Source organism: Papaver somniferum, chromosome 2 (assembly GCF_003573695.1).
Source record: "Papaver somniferum cultivar HN1 chromosome 2, ASM357369v1, whole genome shotgun sequence".
Lineage (NCBI taxonomy): Eukaryota > Viridiplantae > Streptophyta > Magnoliopsida > Ranunculales > Papaveraceae > Papaver > Papaver somniferum.
This window is the reverse complement of record NC_039359.1, coordinates 30,040,048-30,063,940: the sequence shown is the minus strand read 5'-3', so window position 1 is coordinate 30,063,940 and position 23,893 is coordinate 30,040,048.

The window sequence follows — 23,893 nt, the reverse complement described above, 5'->3', positions numbered from 1 at the left end:
AGAATTTCTCGATGAATATGGAATTAAGCAAGTCCTCTCTAATCCTTATTACCCTCAAGGGAATGGGCAAGCCTAAAGCACCAACAAAACTCTGATTCAAATTCTCAGTCGAACAGTGCATGATAATCCCAAGACGTGGCACGAACAACTACCAATGACACTGTGGGAATATCAGGCGGCGCCTAGGAGCTCTACTGGCGTTTCTCCTTATTCACTTGTCTATGGCGCAGACGCAATTCTCCCAGCAGAGATTAAAATCCCGTCAGCTAGGATTGCAGCAGCAAGTGGAGTCCAATGGAATGAGGCCGAAGCATCAAGTTCCAGAATTGCGGAGTTGGATACTCTGTACTCCAGGAGAGTTAAAGAAAAATAATATGCTCAAGCATACAGAAATAGGATCTCCAGAGCATACGATAAAGCTATAAAACCACGAGTTTTTAAAATGGGAGATCTGGTGTTAAATACCGCTAAGCACATTCAACAAGACATGTCCGCACCAAAGTTTTCTCCAAAATGGGAAGGTCCCTACGTGATCGGATACTACAAGATTGTAAAGGATGATGGAGGTAAATTGGAAGCAGTCATCAACGAAAAGTGGCCCAAGGCATACTACGCCTGACCATTATTCCATCCCTTTTTGTCTCACGACACGACAATAAGGCATTTTTCATTCTTCTCATATCTGAGTTATCAAGTTCTTCATTAGTTAAAGCATATTAATGTAAACTCCATTCTCTTACCAAAACCCAATGCAATTCATTTTTCAAAGCAATGTTCAACCCCCCCCCCCCCCCCAAAAAAAAGACAATCAAACGTTATTATGCATACTTATTCAAAACAATAAAATATAAGTACGGCTCAGAAAAGGCCATCCAACAAGTTGTAGTCCCTTGAAAGCATCATTTTCAGCCTATCCTGATACCTTTCAGTCCTACTCTTCAAGTTTTGGATCGCCTGTTCCACCTTCTCAGATTCCGCAGCCAGGGCCTTTTCCTCTTCCAAGATAGCTTTCGCAGCAGAAACGACATTGGTGATAATACCAGCTCGATAAAATTTGATAATATCAAGGCGTTGCCGCAACCATCTCACGTTGAACTCCATGGATTCACAGGTAGATATCATGTTTTCCCACTTTTCAACAGTTGATTCAGCAACATCACGTATGGATGTACCTTCCATCTCGGCGACCATGGGTATGAGACAGTTCACCGTGGTAACCAAAGTAGACGAACAATGTCGCACCACGTTCCTGGTTGCAATGTAGTCGTACCTTCTCCATATTTTTGTGTACAAAGGCACGAACTCCTTCCGCATTAAGAATCCGGCAACATCCTGGTAACTAGAAGATAAACATCTCATATGAATATAAAATGGTAAGCTTGTATTGGGGTACTCGTAGGAGGAGACACCCAAATCAGCGTCTTCCAGGTCCGCAGCAGTATGCGTGTTTGAGCTTGAAGGGAGAGGAGTGGTTAAATCATCATCGTCAACCGCCGTTACACATGCTCCAGCAGAATACCTCTACAAGAAAGAAGAAAGAGGGAGAACCTTTACCTACCGGCCATGGAAAACAATCACATATTCAACAGTAAAAAAAATATACCGGTATGATATTCTTGACTTGAATGATCCGAACAGGGTAATCGTCACAAGGCTCAGGGATTCGTCCACTCTGAAAAAACGATGATTAGACGTCAAAAGAAAAGGACGAATTACCACTTCAAAATAAAGAGATATTTAAAGTCATACTCTGGATACAAGCCACCTGCGTTTGGTGGAAGGATCTGGATGAGTCGAACAAGATGACCCACTTCTGTCTGACATGATGAAAGGATATGGTTCAGCAAGAGAGTCTTTATCCCAAAACGATAAAAGTGTTTTAAGGTTCCTGTATATGTATATACATGGCAGAAACCCTAAAAGGAGACTGAATGACTGCAACAAGATTTATCTGATAAACGAGGATTCAACGCCAACCAAGTCATGCTTCTTGTTGAAACTCTAATTAAAAAACGGGAAAAGACTGCTGGATAGTCAAAGGAAGAATGCATTCAGCCCAGCTCCAGGTCTTGGCATATCATAATCACCATATCTGGAAGATGCAAGGTGGTCTGATTCGTTGTTCCAAATTCAAGGCAGCGGCCACTTCCCTGGTAATATTTATTTACTTTAACTTGATCATTTTATTGCTTGACTGTCACCATCTAGTGCTTACCCCGCAATAGCGTCACTATTACGTGCTAAGTATGAGACTTAATGTTGATGGTGGTTTTCAGTTCAGGGCTAAAATCGTGAAACCCTGTATTTAATGCGCTGCTAGTTGATAAGTAATGAATGCCTAAGCCTCTTCTCTCATATATGTATTGAGAAATTCAATATATCTGTGTATATAAAATTTATTCAGAATGGTGCATGTAGCAACAATCCCAAATATTCTATAAATTTTATCTTGCACCTGCATTATTCACTAATGCATGGCCTGTCTAGTATTTTCTTATGTTGTGTTCCCCAGCCGAACTATCAATATTGGCATGACATGACGATTAATGTGTACTCACAGCGGAGTAGCACGAATCTCCTGTCGGTATTAACATCTGCGTGAAAAAACTGAGGGGCACACATGCTACGTCACTCTCTGATAAAGAGATTTTCTTTGCATCAACACGCTCTTAGTTAAAAGTGCATGGTTGACGCGCTTATATTCCTTAAGAAAAATAAGCCTAGACTGACCATGTCAGTCTTAAAACAATCACGGTCACACGATGTGGCCGGCTAATTCAACAAGCTTATCCTCTTCCTAGCGGAACTAGGCAAATTCCATGATGTCCACCGGTGGGACCAATAATGTCCCAGCCAATAGGAATCCTCTAAATCCGCTGGTAGCATCTGTAATCTCTAGCCAGAACTAGGGTAGTTGCGCTGCAAAAGAGAAACTCCAACGAGTTAAGACCGACCATAACAGTCTCAAAGCCATCGTGTCCGCCCAACTTAGCCAGCCTGGTTGGACGGCTTCGATTGTATTTAGAACGATCAAAGAGGTACCGGTGTGTTCACGATCGAACTACACACGGCAATCCAGGAGTGCATTAAACCGCTTTCCCAAAGTAGGGTGAACGCGCTGTTTTGGAAACCCTAATTTGTGTTGCGGCAGCGTGCTACTGTCGCAAAACGATCACATCCGTCCATCTTTGCCGGCCAAATTGACTGGCTTAGATCCAATTTCAGGCGGCCAATAATATGTCAGCATGTTCGCCGGAAACTCACCTTTGCATATGGCCAATCGTCCTGCTCAAATCAATGTCCAGTGCTTTGGATCGATTAGCCTAAAGAGGGTTGGCCACACAACTTTAAACGCTAAAATTCAATCAACGGCAGTATACAACTGCCGCAAATCATCTCATCCGTACAACTTCGCTAACCTATTCAGACGACTTAAATCTAATTTCAAGTGGCCAACAGGGTGAAGTCGAGATCACCGGCCACCCTTCTCCCATAAGGAGCGATCGGCCAAGCCACGGCTTTCCCAAACAGATCCCAAACGATCGCGCAAAAGGTGGTCGGTCGTGTTGCTAATATATATTTCAATAATTCAACGGAAGCCGTCAACTGCCACAAATCATCTCAGCCACACGAATTAGCTAGCCGATTTAACCGGTCCAGATCTAACCTAGGCCGACCGATAGGATATTAGAATGGCTACCAGCCGCCACTCTCTCATAGAGACCGGACGGCCAATCCCTGGGATGCGCGCGTAGCTCATACCAACTCCCTGAAAGAGGGTGGTCATGCTCCTTTTAAGACATTAAGCTCCGCGACTAACTTAGACGAGCTCTGGAATGACGATGCTTCATAAACAACGATTATTTTCAGCTGCTTGTTTAAAAGCGATGCTTTATATGCATCGATTATAAACGATGTTTTATAAATATTGATTCCAAAAATAAATTTGTTATTTGACCTAAAAGCACTATGTGCTACTTTAAGCGGCAAGTCTCACGACTTACCCATTTACTTGAGACATCAAACATGTCACAAACTGGGGGATGCTCACTAAGGTATCGGTCTGGTGGTTTACAGCGTATGGCGTGCAACGCGCCCATTACAAGAAAGTGTCAGGAAATGGTGGACGGTTAATCGCAGTAAGAGAGTAGTGGGTGTAATGCTGGTCAGTCTTCCCTCGTAAATGGAAACGTGATGGTCACCACTTTTACACAACTCAACTTCTCCACTACTTAATTGTCTCCACTTTCTACGAGATCAGAGTGCGCTCAGTCATGAATTATATAAATAAGTTTTTCAACCTATTTTCGAGAACAACAGAGTTGATCAACACAAGTATTCAGAAAACACCAATAACTGATAGCTTACACTCTGCAATCCAGTTTCACATTTTGATACAAGTTATAAAACAACCACACCTTCATAATTCAACATTCTGATCTCAAACACTTTCTTCATTTCCCTCCCTAATATCAACCCTTCTCTTCACTTTGTGACCGAATTGAATATGGAACGACCGTTTCTTGGTTTAGACCAGAGTCTTACCGATTGATCTCTTGTATCTAAAAGTACTCATGTGCAGTATATTTGTTTAGGGTTTGAATTCATTTCTCATCAACACACCCAAATTTACGAAAAACAGCAGAATCAGTTTTTACCCCAAAATAACAACGAAGATCGGAAAACTACAATTTCTTCTATTTAACGCAATCAGTTCATGATATCACTTATCATCTCTTGGGAAAGGTTTAATATTTTTTATTTCTTCTTTCCATTATTAATTAGGTCGTATATATTATTGTATCAGGTTATTACAAAATTGATACATAAGCTTTTGACTTTGAATCCATTTTGTAATCATCCCCGACCCACAATTTCTTTTGACTCTGAAGACTCTGAATCCATCAAAACCGTGTACCGGCTGAATAACCATAATAAAATCTAGAACATAAAAACTTTGCATCTCAGTTTGATAAAACATTTTTATCGATATGTTTTAATATTGGAATTTCCTATGAACAAACTAGTAAGCTGGGATAGACTCCTCATTCCAATGAGCTTCGGTCAAAAATAACTTATAAGGTAATGTTGTTACTCATAATATCTTTATAGTGTTGTTTTTCCTTATAATGATTTTAGAAACCAGATATTGTTGTATAAAGTTATATATTCTTTGTGGAGATGTAAAAATAACTATCTACCAAATAGAAAAATATTGATAAGTTATGTCATTGTTGTTGATGTTAGTTTTACCTTATACAATAGTACATTTGAAACCGTTTAGTATCCCTTTACAAACTGTTAGGTCCCTAGGAGAATATGGTTTTCCCTTGTATAACAGCCCGTATGACGCAAGATATCCATCGTAAATCATGTTTTTTGACGGATGTAATCCATGATAAAACACCCATTTACTACACCATTTTAAGGATATAGCAACCCAGAGTAGAAACAACACTAGTGTCGTTGCTAAATTTCTATTGCTATTCTCCGTTGCTATATTTTCGCAACAACATATTTCTGTTTCGAATGTAGCAACATCCTTCCCTCGGTTGCGAATAGCAACGAAAAGATGTTCCTGCATGCGAAGCACGCGTGTGGTCGGAAACACTTTGACATTCTTTCTCACCTAAAGTCAAAGTTTGGTCACTCCTCTTCTTTATTTTTCCACCCTTTCATCCTTATCTACTACAGTACTACTACCTCTTCTTTATCCTTAGAGTTTTTTTAGCCATTTCGTTTCTCATCTCCTTGCTCTTTATTATTCTACTCCAGAAGATATTTTCTTCCCTTGATATCAACTAAAGATTCAGTTCATGTCTCGATCTAAATCGATCTTCAGTTGCAGTCTTATATTCGATCTAGTAAGTATTTATCAGTATTATTTTTTCGATTTCAGTTAATAGATTATAGGGTTTCACGATTTTGATTTATGTTAATATATTCTAGGGATTTTGATTTCAGTTTCAAGCAGATTCAGTTAATAGATTCTAGGGATTTTGATTTCAGTTTCAAGCAGCTAATAGAGTAAATACAGGGACTTGGGATTTTGCTTTAAGTTTAAAGCAGCTACTTTAAGTGATGTATGATTTATTTTAGTTACTAAGGTGAAGTAATAGAGTTGGTTTTTGTAATGGCTTGATTAGAAACTTTGCTGGTTAGATCTTAAATGGTACTGTTATTTTCCTTAGTCCTCTCATGGTGATAAATAAGGGGGACTGGAAAAACTACATTTGCTCAACTCCTTTAAGACTTTATAGGGATTACTTAAAGTAGTTCAGTATTTATTTGTTTGGTTGTTTGCTCAAAATTCTGCAAGGATTTTTCTCTTCTTCTGTAAGTGGTGGCCGTGAATAGGTTTTCAAATGATGTCTGGTACACTTAATATTGTTGGTAGATGTATACACTTAACTCTTAGACTCTGGATGTATACTACTTATATAATTTTGTTAAAGTATCCTTGGTCTTGATAGTATAACTTAGTTGTTCAACAATTCTGTACAAATCTGCATATTAGCTTTGTACTGTGTCAGTTTCATTTGCATCTTAGCTGAATTGTATCATGTAGCTTAGTTGTGCATTTGTCAGATTTCACTGTTTCACAGTTTGAATAATATTACCAACTGTATATATCATCAGTAAGTTTTTCCGTATAAAATTGTGATGTTTAGCTCTTCCTTGTCTATCTGTTAATTCTTGTTGTTTCCTGACACCTGCACTTAAACTTTGAAACTGCAAAGCCCGAGCTGTCGATATCTCAGCTGCATTGTGGTACCATTCTGAGATTGCTAAAACTCTCCATTGTGCTAGCTAACTCCTGAGTAGTGTAGGTGTGCGAAGCTGTTGTTTCTTTGTGAAATTTTTTTTTTTTTGCTGTGCTAGCATAACTTAGACTTTGCTTAAGAAAAATATGCATTATGTGTTTGTAGTCTCAGCATCTGTGTCAGTAGCTTTGTTAGTGTCACTACCCTGTAAAAATATCTTTTAGTTTCTCTGTAATATAGCGTCTCCTGATAGTTGCGTCGTTTAGCTGTATTCAGTCCATTTGCTTAATTCTGTAATAGATCATAAATCATTTGTTGATAGTTGCATTACTTAGTAGCATCCCGTGTTTAGGACCTTTTTAGTTTGGCTTTACTAATTTTTTTTAGTACTTGCTCACATTTCTGTCTTCCTACTGTTTTTAGTTTAACTTTGTGTAGTGCCTTTGCAATCTGTAAATTTTCAACATTTGCATCAAATAATCTTTCTTTCAGTAGAATCTTGTCTGTAATTAGAAATTAGTATACGTTAGTGGTAGTGCATAACTTAGATTTTCTTGCTTTTTTGTCAACTGTCATTAGCTTAATTTATTATTAGTTCAGTACAATCTATATAATTTCACGCATTTTGCATTTCTTTTCATTCATCTTCAAACTTTTCTGTAGATGCACGTATTAAATATAACATATTTTAACTTGTTATCATATGTAGTTATTAAGTAGTGATAATCCTGTAACATATCATTGCATATTGTCTTAGTTTGTTTACTTCATTCCGTTAAGTAGTTGCATTTTGTCTTGTGTTCCCACTATTTTTTTTATCTGTACTTGAACTTTAATATTCATTAGTGGTACCGCATAGTTTGCATGATATACAAACGTTTCGTTCCTTTCAGTTCTGTAATTTACCGTTTCATTTTTTGTTGTTGTTGGTAATAGCTTTAAGGTACTTACCTATATACCAATTTTTGCTCTGAAAAGTAGCATTTGTTGATAGATGACATACATAACGTAATTCTAAAATTTGAGAGCGCTTAGTTCTTGTTTCCATTTTCTTTATTAATCTTATGTTTCTTCCATTGGACTTTAAGTTACTTAGAAGGAAAGTAGGTAATATTTTGCCGTAATTGCGTCTCAATTAGCCATCATACTTGAGAGTTAAGTTGAAAAAAACATACATCTTTGACTACATTTTACATGGATGAAATCCTTTTAGTAGAATTGATCTTCTCTTCATTTGAATATGCTATCTCCAGTTTCAGTTTTTCGATTTCTTCTTTCTCTTTCGATTTAAAGGTTTCATATGTCAATCTAACACGAACTTATTTTTTCCATTTTAGGGTTTGTCAAGGTTGAAGAGGCGAACTAATTTGAAGAAAGAACTCTGAAGAACTGAAGAACATAGAAAGGTCTAAGTTTAAATTACTGTAGTTATATGATTACTATTTCTATGAACTAGTAGTGAAGTTGTTTTGATTGTATTTCAATATTGTTTTTGTGAAGTTGTTTTGACTTTGGATGATAATAGAATTCTGAGATTTGGGTGTTTGCTGAACATGAAAACCAAACATGGTAAATAGTATTAGTGATGATTCTGAAAAGCTACTTGTAGCTCATTCTCTCTTCGTTGAGTGGATGTTTCTGTCGTTAACCTAAGGGCTTCGGCAACCCTGCCACTAGGACTAGTTTGTTTAAATTATAAACTTAGGGACTTTTGTAAGTTTGTATGAATTGAACTTAGGAAGTTTTTAAGTACTTTGTATGATCTTGTAAAGTACCGTGTTTGATCTTGTAAAGTTTATTTTGAAGAGTAATATATCATATGATGAGAACAAGAAATGGATGAAGCGAATATATCAAAATAGAATTGGTTAGCAGGTTATTGTGATTCAGTTCATAGTTATAGGTTAGACTTCAAGTGGGAATATCAACTTCATGTAATGGAAACTAGCGGAGTTGATACACTTGAATTCTAACACGTAGCTTTGAAGTTCTGAGTGAAAATAAATCACAATAACTTCATGACCTAGCTCTATTGTTTGGTTTTATTCATTTCATTGATCGAAAATACTGCTGGTTTTGTATTGATGTTGAGTACATATATGGTATGAATTTTCACTTAACAGAGATACTGTCAATATTTAGGATATGTCATCTATGGTTGATAAGGGCTGGATGAAATGTCCCCGTAAATCTTCTTAGTACATATAAGGTGTTAGGTCCTTTATAGAATTTGTTAATAAAAATGGTGATGGAAATACCTTATACTCGTGCCCTTGTGTTAGATGTAAGAATGGTAGAGGATTGGAGCCACTTAGTAAAATTTCATTGCATTTGCTAAAGTATGGTATTCAATCTACGTATACGCCATGGTGTTTTCATGGGGAAAAATTAGAGGTAGAATCACGGTCACATGAGGATAATGCTAGTAATGGCAATTTAGCTGAAAATGTAGGAGATGTAGCTGTCGATCCTGTTATAGGCGTGGGTGATAATTTAGGAGATGCTGCTGAGGATGTTGGTGCTACTATAGGGGTAGATGATAATATTTCATTTGTGCATAAGGAAGACTCTCAGGCAGATTCTTATGCAGTTTTTCATAAGGAAGACTCTCAAGCAGTTGTGCTTAAAAAAAATTCGAATCGTAATGTATCTATGTGAACCGACAATATTAATATAATCAGTTTTTCTTTATGGATGTGTGTGGTTTGGGTTCTGTTGTATTTTTTTGCGCAGGTGACTGCAGTGCAGGTCAATTGAAGTAGTAGCCACCCGGGGGGATATCAATCCCTGGTAAGTACACTTCTTTTGGTTATGCTTATCATATTGAGTTCTATTGGATACTAATCTTCAGTATATAATTTCTTTTGAGGTAATATGTTCTTCGTGATGTTGCTACGGGATTATGTTGTTGCTGGCCTTTCTCCGGTAAGTCTCTGTTGTGATTTTCATTGCTCCCATGAAGCCATTGGGTCTGGTGGGTTTTCATAATTCAAAAAGTTCCTAATTCTTTCATATTTGTGTAATTGGCAGTTTCATTATGTCTATTAACAACAAAATATGAAGATAGATTCAGGTAATGTTACTACTTACTCTTAGATCCAAATTTTCATGTAAAAATTGAAGCTATACATGGGACTTCCAATTTGTGATCGAAATTGTGGAAATTTTGCATTTACTTCATCATCAGTAACATGTCAATCCGTGGATCATCTCCATCTAACCAATTTGTCCTCATAGCTAGCCTAGTGATTTATTGGGATGCACTTGAATGTTTTGATAAAGTCTTATGTATGAGATGAAAGTGTTGGTGGCCTTATAAATTCATTATCTCTTAAATCTTTAGGCATTTGAATTCTTACTAATTTTCATGCTCTCTGGACCAGTATATCTATGCAAGTAGAAAACAAGGGCATTTGCTAACTCTATATGAATCTGTTCTTGTAGGATCCCCATCAGCAGATTGCACTCCTAACAGCGTTCCTGGTAAAGGTGAATAAGGTAAAGGAATTAAGTGTATTCTTGTAAATAAAATACATTTATGCCTTGAACAATGCGTGTGTTAGGGTAAGGGTATGTGTGTGTGGGGTTGGGGAGCCTGGTCAAGGAATGATTGATAGCATCTATAACAATATCTTTATGCTTCATTATTTCGGTTTGCTACATCGAATTGAAAATTTAGACATTACTGTCCATTAATTGTCAACTAATGCGTCTGACACAATAGAGACTGTATTATTGTTCTCTTATTCTCATACATATCCATTTAGTTCACTTATAACATAGTTTGTTGATATTTTGTTTACATGGTTTTGACTTGTGGTTTAGTCTTTTGTTTGTGACATCAATACTGAAACTTCAAGTTGGTTATTATGCAGGTATTTGGGCTTAATTCAAAAAGCAGTACTCTGGTGATATTTTAGAAGCAGTTGAATCTTTGCTGAGGAGATTGGTTAAGCAAGCGGAGTCTGGTGATACTTCTGGTGATATTTAGTCTTTCTTTCCCTGTTTTTCAATGCCTCTGTCAGTTGACACAAACTAGGTTACCCATCCATTTTAAAAACATCAACATAGATCGAATATTGTATGTCAGTCACAACATACATAAGTTTACTTGTGTACATTCAATTGAAGAATCCTTTCTTTTATGATAATATTATCAGTGGTGATTCTCAACTACATTTGTATCAGTTTTGTATTGCCATTGTAGTTTGTATATCTGTGTGGATATTGAATATGGGAAACTGGGTAATTGCATGGGGGAAAATGTGGGGGTAATGAATTTTGACTAGGTCAATAAACATAGACTTGACCTTTTTTTTTGTGGTTGCAAAAAATTAGCAACCTCAGTGCTCTGTTGCTAAATTATAACTAGAACCAATAAATTAGAACCAGAACAAACAGTATCTGGTTCCGGGTAAGGGTATTCCTACAATTAGCAACAGATTATCAACAACAGACTGTTGTTTCTAATAAAAAATGTAGCAGCGCAAGTTCCGTTGCGAATTTCCGTTGCTGACCAAGATTCGCAACAAAGCTTATGCCGTTGCTAAAAGTTGCGACACCTTCATTAGCAACATCGAAAGCCTGTTGCGACCCTGTTTAGCAACATCTATTGTACGTTGCTAATACCTTAAAATGGTGTAGTGATTTTGGACTAGTGACTTGCATGTGTTGATATGCAAAGTTGTTGATTGATGATAATCATGAGTGCATAATTGATGAAATCATTGATCCAAGGACGATGTTGTGCGATAGAGAAGTACTTGGGATGTTTCAAGACGTGACATGATTAAGTGGCCAAAAGCCTGTGTAACTCCTGTAGAAGAGGGACCAAGTTAGAGTGACAAGGTGACAGTAAATTGATTACAGTTTGAAATTTCAATATTAACTTGGGGTTGCTAATATTTATCTTCCGGTTTGTATTCGAATATTCAATATTCCTGAAAATAATAATTAATAAAGTTAATTTTAGATTCACTTTGAAATCATAATATTGTTTCACATCCAAATTCCAAAATCGGTTTCAGATACCCGACATATGTATAAATCTGAACGAATACACCAAATCAAAATCTGAATGGGTACCAAAATATGAATCAGTAGCTAGAAAATGACGGAAGATTCTCGTTTGAATTAATATTTTTATTTGTATGAAAATGCCTCCATTATAGCATATATTGACCTTTATGAGTGTAAAGTTTTGCACCCCTTTAGAACCGGGGTGCACATTTCGGCTCTCATTATTGGAGAATTTTATGGGATGAAAAATGGTGTTGGTTTTTAAACAAAAGTGTTATGAATATAAAACACAAGTTTCCATATAAAAAGTATATTCTTTCTCTTCGACTCTTTTAAGTCTTTGAGTCGTCATATTCAATTTTGTACCTCCAATCCAGATCAAAGATGATTCAAACCTTTTAAGACATAGAAATGGTGATTTCAAATACTATTAGACAAATCGTTATTCAATTAGTGATGATCAACTTTGTTGTGCTTCATTGATATTTTTGGGAACTAGATGTTTGATTTAATATTCAAATCCACCTTGTACTGTTTGTGCTCAATGATCACTTTCTTTCTCACCTGAACTCAATCCTAAATACACAAAAATGGCACCACGGTAGAAATGACACTATCGGGAGAGACAAGGCACTAGAAATTTAACTGGGGTCAATAAGCTTTTCTCTCTTCGTTATATTTTCAAAAGATATCATGGACTTACAAGACTGAATGGTGATTGAAGTCTTTGAAAAAGCGGGGGTCTGACAACAACACCCAATATTTCGCTTTGCAATCTGTATGGACAAACTCCAATATACTTTTAAGAGAATCAACTAGACATGCAGACTCAATCTTAATAAAAGTATATCAAAGAGTTATATCTCAATTTTTCGATTCAATACTTACTCAAGCGAACAGAAATCTGCGAGTCTAATTGAATACAAGAGAAATCAGTTGAACGGTACCAAAGACCAATGTTCAAGGATCAATCAATTTCAATCAACAACCAAAGATTGGATTTCCCAAGTGATCGATTCAATGCACAACCTGTGATATTTCAATTATATAACAAAATATAATGTGGAAAAGAAATAACACTGACACCAGAAGTTTTGTTAACGAAGAAACCACAAATGCAGAAAAACCCCGGGACCTAGTCCAGATTGAACACACTGTATTAAGCCGCTACAGACACTAGCCTACTACAAACTAACTTCGGTCTGGACTGTAGTTGAAACCCAATCAATCTCACACTGATCCAAGGTACAGTTGCGCTCCTTACGTCTCTGATCCCAACATGATACTACACACTTGATTCTCTTAGATGATCTCACCCACAACTAAGAGTGCTACGACCCAAAATCAAAGACTTTAATAAACAAATCTATATCACACAGAAAAGTCTACGGTAATAGATAAATCTGTCTCCCACAGAAATACCTACAAGTTTTTGTTCCGTATTTTGATAAATCAAGGTGAACAGGAACCAATTGATAACCCCGACATATATTCCCGAGGAACAACCTAGAATTATCAATCACCTCACAATAATCTTAATCGACTAGCGAAAGAAGATATTACGGAATCACAAACGATGAGACGAAGATGTTTGTGACTTCTTTTATATCTTTACTATTGGAGAAATCAATCTCAAGCCAATTTTACGATTGTACTCAAACACAATAGAAACAACAAGATCAGATCACGCAACTAAAGAGAAAATAGTTGGGTCTGGCTTCACAATCCCAATGAAGTCTTCAAGTCGTTAATCTACATGGTCTCGATAGAAACCTAAGGTTAAAGGAGAATCGACTCTAGCTAATACAACTAGTATCACATAGAAGGTGTGGGAATTAGGTTTCCCAGTTGCTAGAGTTCTCCTTTATATAGTCTTTCAAATCAGGGTTTTCAATCTAAGTTACCTTGGTAACAAAGCATTCAATATTCACCGTTAGATGAAAACCTGATTAGATTCAAGCTAATATTTTTCAAACGTTAGATCGAACTTAGCTTGTTACACGCAAATGAAATGGACGTTTATTTAGGTTTGTGCAACCGTACCCAAACATGTACACTTAGTTTGTTCAACAGTAGTTAACCAAATGGTTAGCCATATGAGAACTTTCATATCAACCATATTCATCTTAACCATAACTAGTTCAAATGACTCAAGAAAACTAGTTAGAGAGTTGTTCAATTGCTTAGATCTCATAGAAGTATATAAGACACAATCGAAGCAAAAACGATTTGATTCACTCGAACCAATTCATGAACTTTATAGCCAAGGTTTGCAAGTATGTATTCCTTAGTTTATATAAATTTAAGCTCTCGAATAATCGTTTTTAAAAACTAACCCACTTATGTACGCATACTGGTACGCATACTTAAGTACCCGGAATAAGTTTTGAAAAAACGGGGGTCTAACAATCACACCCAATCTTTCGCTTAGAAATATGTATGGACAAACTCCAATATACTTTCTAGAGAATCAAATAGACAATCGTACTCAATCTAGAGTAAAGTATATCAAAGAGTTTAATATCTCTAACTCTTAATTCAATCCGCAATCAGCAAATAAAAATCTGCGAGCCCGATTGAATATAAGAGGAGTAACTTGAACGGTACCAAAGACCAATGTTCAAGTGTCAATCAATGTAAATCAACAACCAAAGGTTGGATATTCTAATTGATTGATCTTAACGCACAACCTGTGATATTTCAATTATATACCAAAATATAATGCGGAAAAGAAATAACACAGACACCAGAATTTTGTTAACGAGGAAACCGCAAATGCAGAAAAATCCCGGGACCTAGTCCAGATTGAATACACATTGTATTAAGCCGCTACAGACACTAGCCTACTCCAAACTAACTTCGGTCTGGACTGTAGTTGAACCCCAACTAATCTCACACTGATCCAAGGTATAGTTATTCTCTTACGTCTCTGATCCCAGCAGGATACTACGTACTGATTCCCTTAGCTGATCTTACCCACAACCAAGAGTTGCTACGACCCAAAGTCGAAGACTTTAATAAACAAATCTGTATCACACAGAAAAGCCTACAGTAATAGATAAATCCGTCTCCCACGAATATACCTACGAGTTTTGTTCCGTCTTTTGATAAATCAAGGTGAACGGGAACTAATTGATAATCCGGACTTATATTCCCGAAGAACAGCCTAGTATTATCAATCACCTCACAATAGTCCTAATCTACGCAGCGAAAAAAGATATTGTGGAATCACAAACGATGAGACGAAGATGTTTGTGATTACTTTTTATCTTTCCTATCGGAGATAGAAATCTGAAGCCAATTATTACAATTGTAATCGTACGATATAAACAGCAAGATCAGATCACACAACTACAAGAAAGTAGTATCGATCTGGCTTCACAATCCCAATGAAGTCTTTAAGTCGTTAACCTGGTTTAAAACAAGAAAACAAAGGTTAAAGGAGAATCGACTCTATCTTAGCATAACTAGTATCACATAGAATGTGTGGGGATTAGGTTTCCTAGTTGCTAGAGTTCTCCCTTATATAGTCTTTCAAATCAGGGTTTGCAATCAATGTTAGCTTGGTAATAAAGCATTCAATATTCACCGTTAGATGAAAACCTGATTAGATTCAAGCTAATATTTATCAACTGTTAGATCAAAAACATAGCTTGTTATACACAAATGGAATGCACGTTTTTAGGCTTGTGTAACCGTACCCAAACTTGTACAGTAGTCGGTTCAACAATATTTAACCAAATGGTTAAACATATGATTACTTTCATATGAACCATATTCTTCTTCATCATAACTAGTTCAAATGACTCAAGTGAACTAGTTAGAGAGTTTTTCAATTGCAAGGAAATCTTATGTACTACACAAGATATAATTGAAGCAAAAACGATGTGATTCACTTGAATCGGTTCATGAACTATATAGCCATGGTTTGTAATTGCATTCCTTAGTTAATATAAATAAGTTCACAAACATCGTTTTTAGATATAACCTACTCAAGTTCGCGGACTGGGTTCGCGGACTTAAGTTCCCGGATGGAGTTTACAAACTCCAGCAGAAATTCTCGGGTTTGAGAACTTCGCCATTTCGCGGACTGAGTTCGCGGACTTAGCACACGCACTACTCTGGTTCACTTGATCAACAAAGTTCGCAAACTTCGGTTCAAGGAATAAGGACTTATACATATATGTGTTTCCACAACAATGCTTATCCTCCAATGGTTATATAATCTAAACTCTCATTCCAATCATTGAAACATTTTCAGAGGACGTTATATAGTTGTTATTCACAAACCATTTTTCGTCAGAGCAATTTTCAAAGTGATTGAAACATAACATGACTTTCGTCACTAGGTAAAGATGAACTTAGCTAAAGCGAAAGCTTACCAACACATATTTTAAGAAATAGATAGGCGAGATAAACTCGACTCGAAATACCAAATGTGTATAATCTAAGTCTATATAGCAAAACGACTTTTGTCTCAAGATAGGAGATAAATAGACTTTTGAGTAATACATAAGTTCAAGTCTCCACATACCTATTAGTCGATGAAGATCCACCATTTCCTTGAGTAGTCCTTCGTCTTGTATGATGATTTCCATGGAGTTCTTGAGCTCTACTACACTTTCTATCCTAGTATGAGACCTTATCTATAGTAGACTAGAAATCAAGACTTATAGTTTGATCACTAACATTGACAAACATGCTTGAGATAGCAACGCATGCGAGTTTGTCCGACAAATGCTCTAACAAGTTTATTTTCAGTTCACAAACTCCAGCAGAAATTCATAGGATGTGAACTTCCGACAGTACGCGGACTTCAGTTCCGGTTTTCCTGAGCATCAAAGTACGCATACTTTGGTTCAAGGAATAAGGACTTACACACGTATGAGTTATCACACAATTTTTATATCCTTTCAAGGTTATATTCTAAACTCTCATTGAAACATTTTTATAGGACATTATATAGTTGTTGTTCACAAGCTATTTTTCGTCAAAGCGATTTTCAAGTAATTGAAACTAATATGACTTTTTCCACTAGTAAAGATGAACTTGGCCAAAGCGAAAGCTTACCAACACATATTTCTAGAAATAGATAAACAAGATAAACTCGGCTCGAAATAGCAAATGTGTATAATCATAGTCTATATAGCAATACGACTTTTGTCTCAATATAGGAGATAGAGTAGATAGACTTCTGAGAGATAGATAAGTTCAAGTCTCTACATACCTTTTAGTCGATGAAGTTCCACCAGTTCCTTGAGTAGTTCTTCGTCTTTGTATGATGATCGTCATGGAGTCTAGAGCTCAACTACACTTTTTATCCTAGCCGAGAATTAGCTATGAGTAGATTAGAAATCAAGACTTATAGTTTTGGCAACTAAACTTGACAACAAGCCTGAGATAGCAACGCTTGCGAGTTCGACCGAGCAGTGCTCTAACAATCTCCCCCTTTGTCAATTTTAGTGACAAAACTATCAATACATATGGAATACAAAATAAATAAATAAACTTTTGTAGCTTCTCTTCCACATGCATGATCTCCTTGGTTATTCAACATTACTTGAAATCTTCGTCACTTCCAAGTACTCCAATGATTCCAAAGGTTGTAAGTTTAGCATCATCGTTTTTGAAAATATGTAGCTATAACAATGAGAAAACAAGAGTTCACAATCATTGTTACATAATGTCATAGTATTATTACACAACATCAAAGTTTAATTGTATCACAACTTCGACAACAATACTATGGTGATATGTATCACTCCCCCTTAGTCAATACTCCATCTCACATGGAAGCCACTCCCCCTTACATAATGATCCAAAAACCATATGTATTTGTAGTGTGAACTACACATTAATTCTCCCCCTTTTTTGTCAATAAAATTGGCAAAGGTACGAAAACTAGTGAAATCCTAATAAAATTTCCATAGAGACATATCATGACCAAAAGAAAGCACATATCAACTTTTTATATGTCATCATATAGCCGAAGATAAATGCACTCATCAAGGAGTTTATAAAGATACAAGATAACCCCTATAATATTCCACAGTCGCATTCCCTACAAAGATTTTGCAATTAAGCACAAGTTCAATTAAGAACTCTCCCCCATAAAACATCATTCCCGAAAGAACAACAAGACCGACCTTACTTTCACAAGAAAAGAAGGATTTCTTTGGACATAAGAAATCACATAAGAATATGAATTTGAATCCAAAATACTCAATTAAATTAACCACAAGAAAACCCATGATTAATTTAATCGGAAATGCTCAACATAAGAGAACTTATGGATACGCACAATATATACATAAAAATATGGATCAGGGAAGATCAATACTGCGGAATAGACAAGGATTCATTCTATTTTCTATCATTATTTGCACAATGACATACAATAGGCATAATCCTCGTAAACAAAAGTTTATCCTATATTCCATCAATATTTGCATAATGACATACAATAGGCTTAAATTTTAAATTGTCAAAAGTTCATTCATTCTTTTATCAATACATGCATATCGACATGTGAAAGACTTAACTTTTCACGAAGTATGGGACAATCATAGTTCACGGACGCAAATACACATATCCCATAAAAAATTGCAGTATATAAAACCATAAAGATTAATACTGCAAAAATCATCTTCCAAGAAGTTTTAGAATTTAAATAAATAAACCTAAACACAATGAAACGTTGAAGAGGAGCGGCTCCTGGAGAGAAACATTGAAGCAGATCCTGGAGCGAACTCTATTGAGGGCGTCATTAACCCTTGAATTCGAAAGACGAGTTGACACGATATGGCAGATGGGAAAACGGTGCACAAATAGTGCTGGTCGACAAGTCGTGTTTTCTCCTACTAAGAAAGAATACGGTACTTCTGTTTGATTTTCCCTTGCAACGCTCAGAGTCTTGATGGTTACAATGTTGAAGTCGGAGGCCGTGTCAATCAGTGGGATTTCAAACTCGACACCTTTCAGGTGAGTAGTGGTTAAGAGTCCCCAGTTACATTTACCAGCCGTACCTTCCAAGAGAGACTAGGATTTCGGGGTAGCTTCTCCAATTGAATACAATCGCATGCCCGACGCAACACGGTTGGGGGCTGAAAATACATGCTCCATCATAGATTACACGGTTTTGTGAACAGAGTCCCCAGAAAGCGTTAATGAACAACTCCACCAATTGATGTTCAGTCACATTTGGATCATGACAATCTAACGCCCAAATTCTGAATCCCTTGACATAATCATTCGGATGTTCGTTGCCTCGCTCCCTTTGAGTTTTGGCCATTTCCGTCTGAGTTTTGGAAAGAACTTCCCGTCTCTCTGTTAAATCGACAATTGTAATGGGAGGTTGGTTTCCTCTAGCTCCTCCAGTCTCTTGTCCTGATGAAGAAGTGGTAGCAGCCATGGTGATGATTGGAGGCGTCATGCTCAAAGGAATATTAGGAGTAGTGGCGGCTCTGGCTCTGGTAATAGGAGGTGTCACGCCAGAGGGGATGCTTCCGGTGTTGCTGGTGTTGGTGCTAGAGGGTGTAACACCATGGGATGTGTTGACTTCCCTTGCGGACGGTACATTGGTGTTGGTCATTCCATTTTGCTCTCGTTGGATACGTCCACATACTCTGTCTGCATCGTCATTGGCGGGGGCACAGACCTCAGATAAGGATTCAATAACTTTTGTGCCATATCTGAAATTGGTGGCATTCTCCGAGCGAATGTTTTCTGGATCTTGATACATCCGATTTGCCATATTCTTTAAAAGATAAAACATCTCATTTTGCGGCTTGACAATATTAGCTTGATTTGCAACAACATCTTCTAATATTTTTGTCATACCTTCAATGGTGATTGTATTGCGAGCATCAGCGGCTTTGGAAGTGCTTGGGATTGGTGATTGAAGTGAATTCTGGTTAATGACTGAATTTAGACCTAAGATCCACCATCTTGAGTTTGGGAAGATTGGAATGAAAATTGAGAAATTGGCTTCGCAACCGAGAGATTAATCTCCCACTGTGATCGCCAATTGTTTATGGGTAAAAACTATTTCTGCTGGTTTTAGTCAATTTGGGTGTGTGGATGAGAAACGAGCCTAAACCTTAAACAAATGCACTGCACGGGAGTACTTTAGATTCGAGAGATCAATCTGTACAATCCTGGCCTAAACCAAGAAATGGATGTTCCAGGCTTGCTTCGGTCACAAAGTGAAGGAGAAGGGTTGGTCTTAGGGAGGGAAGCGATGAAGGTGTTGAGACCAGAATGGTTAATTTTGAAAGCGTGGCTATTTTATGACTTGTATCAGAATGTGGAACTGGCTTGTTGAATGTAAGCTATCAGTTCTTTGGTGTTTTCTGGATACTGTGTTGTTAACCAAAAACTTGTTTTTTGGTCGAAATAGGTGAAACCTATTTATACAAGTCATAACTGAACGCACCCTGGTCTCGTAGGAAGTGGGAGTCGTTGAGTGATGGAGAAGTGGGGTAATGTGTAAATGCCAGAAGCCACGTTCCTACTATGAAGGAAACAGGTTTGTTTACACCCACTACTTCTTGCCGCCACTAACTTCCCTGTTTTCGTGACAATTTCTTATGACGGACGTGTTGCACGCCGCACGCTGTAAATCGCCGGACCAATACCCTGATGAGCATCCCCCAGATTGTGACATGTTTGATGTCTCGAGTATGGAAAAGTGTAGCAGATTGCTGACTGGGTCTTGTGTACAAGACATGGCTACTCTGATTAATTGTACGCCAACTAAGTAGCAGATATCCATGTGTGGCGAGTCAAAGTCAGGAGACTTGCCGCAAGAAAATAGCGGTAGATGCTATTAGGCTTGCTGGTCGCCTAAGACTTGCCTTAGGCCTGTCAATTCTGTGGCGAATTTGGACGGCTGAGATTGTAATTCATGTGAGAGGGTGGCCATTGATTATGGCCGCATTTCGTTGTCATCTTTTAATAGCATAATAGGGCCATTGGCACATGCCAGTGACAAGGTGGCATGACCAAAGCTAGGATTTGGCGTCGTGGCCAAAATTAGGACTTAGCGGCATGGCCAACGCTAGAATTTGGCGTCGTGGCCAAAATTACGGCTTACAGGCATGGCCAAGGCTAGAGTTTGGCATATTGGTGTTAGACCAAATATGGCTTCGGCAACATTGGCTCCAGTTTCCACATCAATCCCAATGCTCTGGGTAGAATTACTTGGCTTGGTTGGCGCAACAACTTTACCTAAATCAGGGTTTGGCATGCCGAAACCCTAATTAATGCGTGTGGCATGTGACCGCGACACAATGACGTTTTTTGTGAAAACGGTGACATAGCCATGCCAAAGGAACTATAGCAAAGCCATAATGTAGAAACGACCACAAGAGCAAGGTTTTCTATGAGTGGCTATGGTATGGCGCCATTTTTAGGGTTTCCTGGGTCCCACATGGCTCGTGGCATGTTGTGGGGCCCGAAGTGGCGTAATTTGGGCCACGACAGGAAATTAGGGTTTCGACTAACGCCACTAAAGAAAGGTCGTGTTTCTGATTAGGATACCCTAATTGAAGTCTATTATGGCGTTAGCCACGAACGGAAGGTGGGTTAGCGCATAAGCGCGCAATTCATGGCACGTTCGGCATGCTGCTGCGGCTAAGTGGCATGTTTGGCATGCACGTTTAGTACATTGACGCGGCATGGCATGTTTGGCATGCCATTAGCATGCAGAGCGGGATGGCACGTTTGGCATGTACGTTTGGCATGCCATTGGCATGTTGGCGCGGTTTTGGAAAGTCAATTTGGCATTATGACCATCTGGCGCAATTTTGCCTCTTTTAACACTGTGGCAGGTTTAGACCGACCTGATTTGTCGATAAAAAGAGGGGTCATCCAAGCATGGGCGTGGCCACACTTCCAGCGCGCGTGGCGAATTTAAAGCGACCTGATTGGTCGATGGAAAATATGACCGACAAGTATGGGACCATCCACAACTCATGTGCGTGTGGCGGGTTTAGGGGCCTGTCGGGCAACATGGGGTGTGGCCACTTGCAAGTGGAGCCGACTGGCCTATGGCATGGCCACACCTCCCTTTGTTGCTGTGCCTATTCCGCGGCTCCTTTTGTTCCTTGTTTTCTGATTTTGAGTAGGATTTTGCACCTACTTATCTATGGCGGATTAATTTCCTAGTTCTCCGAAGCTTAATTTCGACCGGCGGGGTCTAATATACTGCGCAAGGCACAAAACCCTAATTTTCGCAAGTTAGTCAGGGTAATATCTGAATCTTGTGAATTATCACAAAATTGATTGAATTCCATGTGCTGACACAAAGTTCTTTAAGTTTATTTCCAGAGAGTAGTATGCTTTCCAGTTGAGTACTTTTATGCAAGGACCTTAACCTTTTGTTAATGGTGGTTTTTAGTTCAGGGCTAAAATTGTAAAGCATGTATTTAATGCGCCGTCACCCTGCAAAGGGAAAAGTCGTTTAAGAAGTGATGATTGCAGAAAATCTCTTCACTTTATTTGAAGCAATTCAATAAAAAAACATGAAATTCACCCAGAATGTTGCGTGCAACGGCACTCCCAAATATTTTGTGAATTTTATTAGCATTAATAATTAATGCATGATTTTCCTAGTATCTTGCGTGCTATGTTCTCAGCCGAACTCTCATTATTGACATGACATGACGATTAATTGTTCACTCTCAGTATAGTAACATGAATCTCCCGAAGTGCCAATATTGAGATATGCATGAAATACCCACACAGGCTACATTACTCGCTGACAAAGAGAGTCTCGAATCGATGCGCTTTTAATTAAAGACAGCTCGATCGAACATGATTAATTTCCTTAAGGAAAATCTGGACTGTCCATATCAGTCTCAAAAACGATCATGGCCACACAAGTTGGCCGTGCAATTTAACAAGCCTAGTTAAACCCTGGCAAGAATAGGCAATTATCGTGATGACCACCGGCGGGCCCACTAATGCCCCAACCGGTCGAATGCCACACATACTTCCCTAGCGCCGTTAAACACCAACCTAAAGAGGGGTGGCCGCGCTGTTTTGGGAGAATATCGAACGAGCATAGACTGTTCAATGCAGTCTTAAAACCATCACAACCGTCCAACTTCGCCAGCCTGGTTGGATGGATTAGATCATCCCATGAATGATCAGGGAAGCGCTAACGCACACGCTAGCGGGCCCACTTTTCCTTTACCCAATCGGTTTCCCACGACAAGGCCATGGAGCAATGAAACATTTGATTGAATCATGGAAGGCGTGATGCTTCTAAGGGTCGCGGAAGTTCACTAGTGTCTTAAATCGATCACAACCATCCAACTTAGCCATCCTGTTTGGATGGCTTAGATCGGGTTTAAGACCATAAGGAAGGTGCACGTGCGTTCACCATCAGCCCAACATGGGCCACGCATGATCGATCTCCCAAGAGGAGGATCACGGTGTGCCAAACCGCTTGGACAAAGTCACGTGTGCGTGAATGATTCAAAAACCTAATTAGGGTTTGCGGTAATGCACATCTGTCGTAGTTAGATCATGACCATCCATCTTCATCAGCCTAAACGGAAGGTGTAGATATAAACTGATGTCAACCTGATCACAATGGGCCCACCTTTGCATGTGATCGGCTGACCTATGCAGACTAGATCCCGACGCCTTGAAACGCACGCGCAAAGGTGGCATGCCACACGACTTTTAAACCTTTGCGGAAATGTACTTCTGTCGCAAATCGATTCACGACCACTCATCTTTTCCGGTCAAATTGATTGGCCTAGATCGAATCTTTGTGGGACAGAGAGGTGTAGACATGCACGCCGGCGGGCCATCCCCACGCATGCCTGGTCGGTCCCTCCAAAATTAGCGCCCATGATTGGATTCGATCAAGCCAAAAAGGGGATGTTACGCACCTCTAAAAAACCCTAAAACCCATCAATGGAAGCAAACATGTGCCATAAATCATCTCTTCCGTCCAACTTTTCCAGCTTGGTCGGACGACTTGTATTAAAAGTTAGGCGATCAATAAAGCGTCTCAATGATTACCGTCTGCCACTCTGCCACAGGGAGTGATCGACCAGATGGTGGCCCGCCCATGCGGCCTCCAAACAATCACTCAA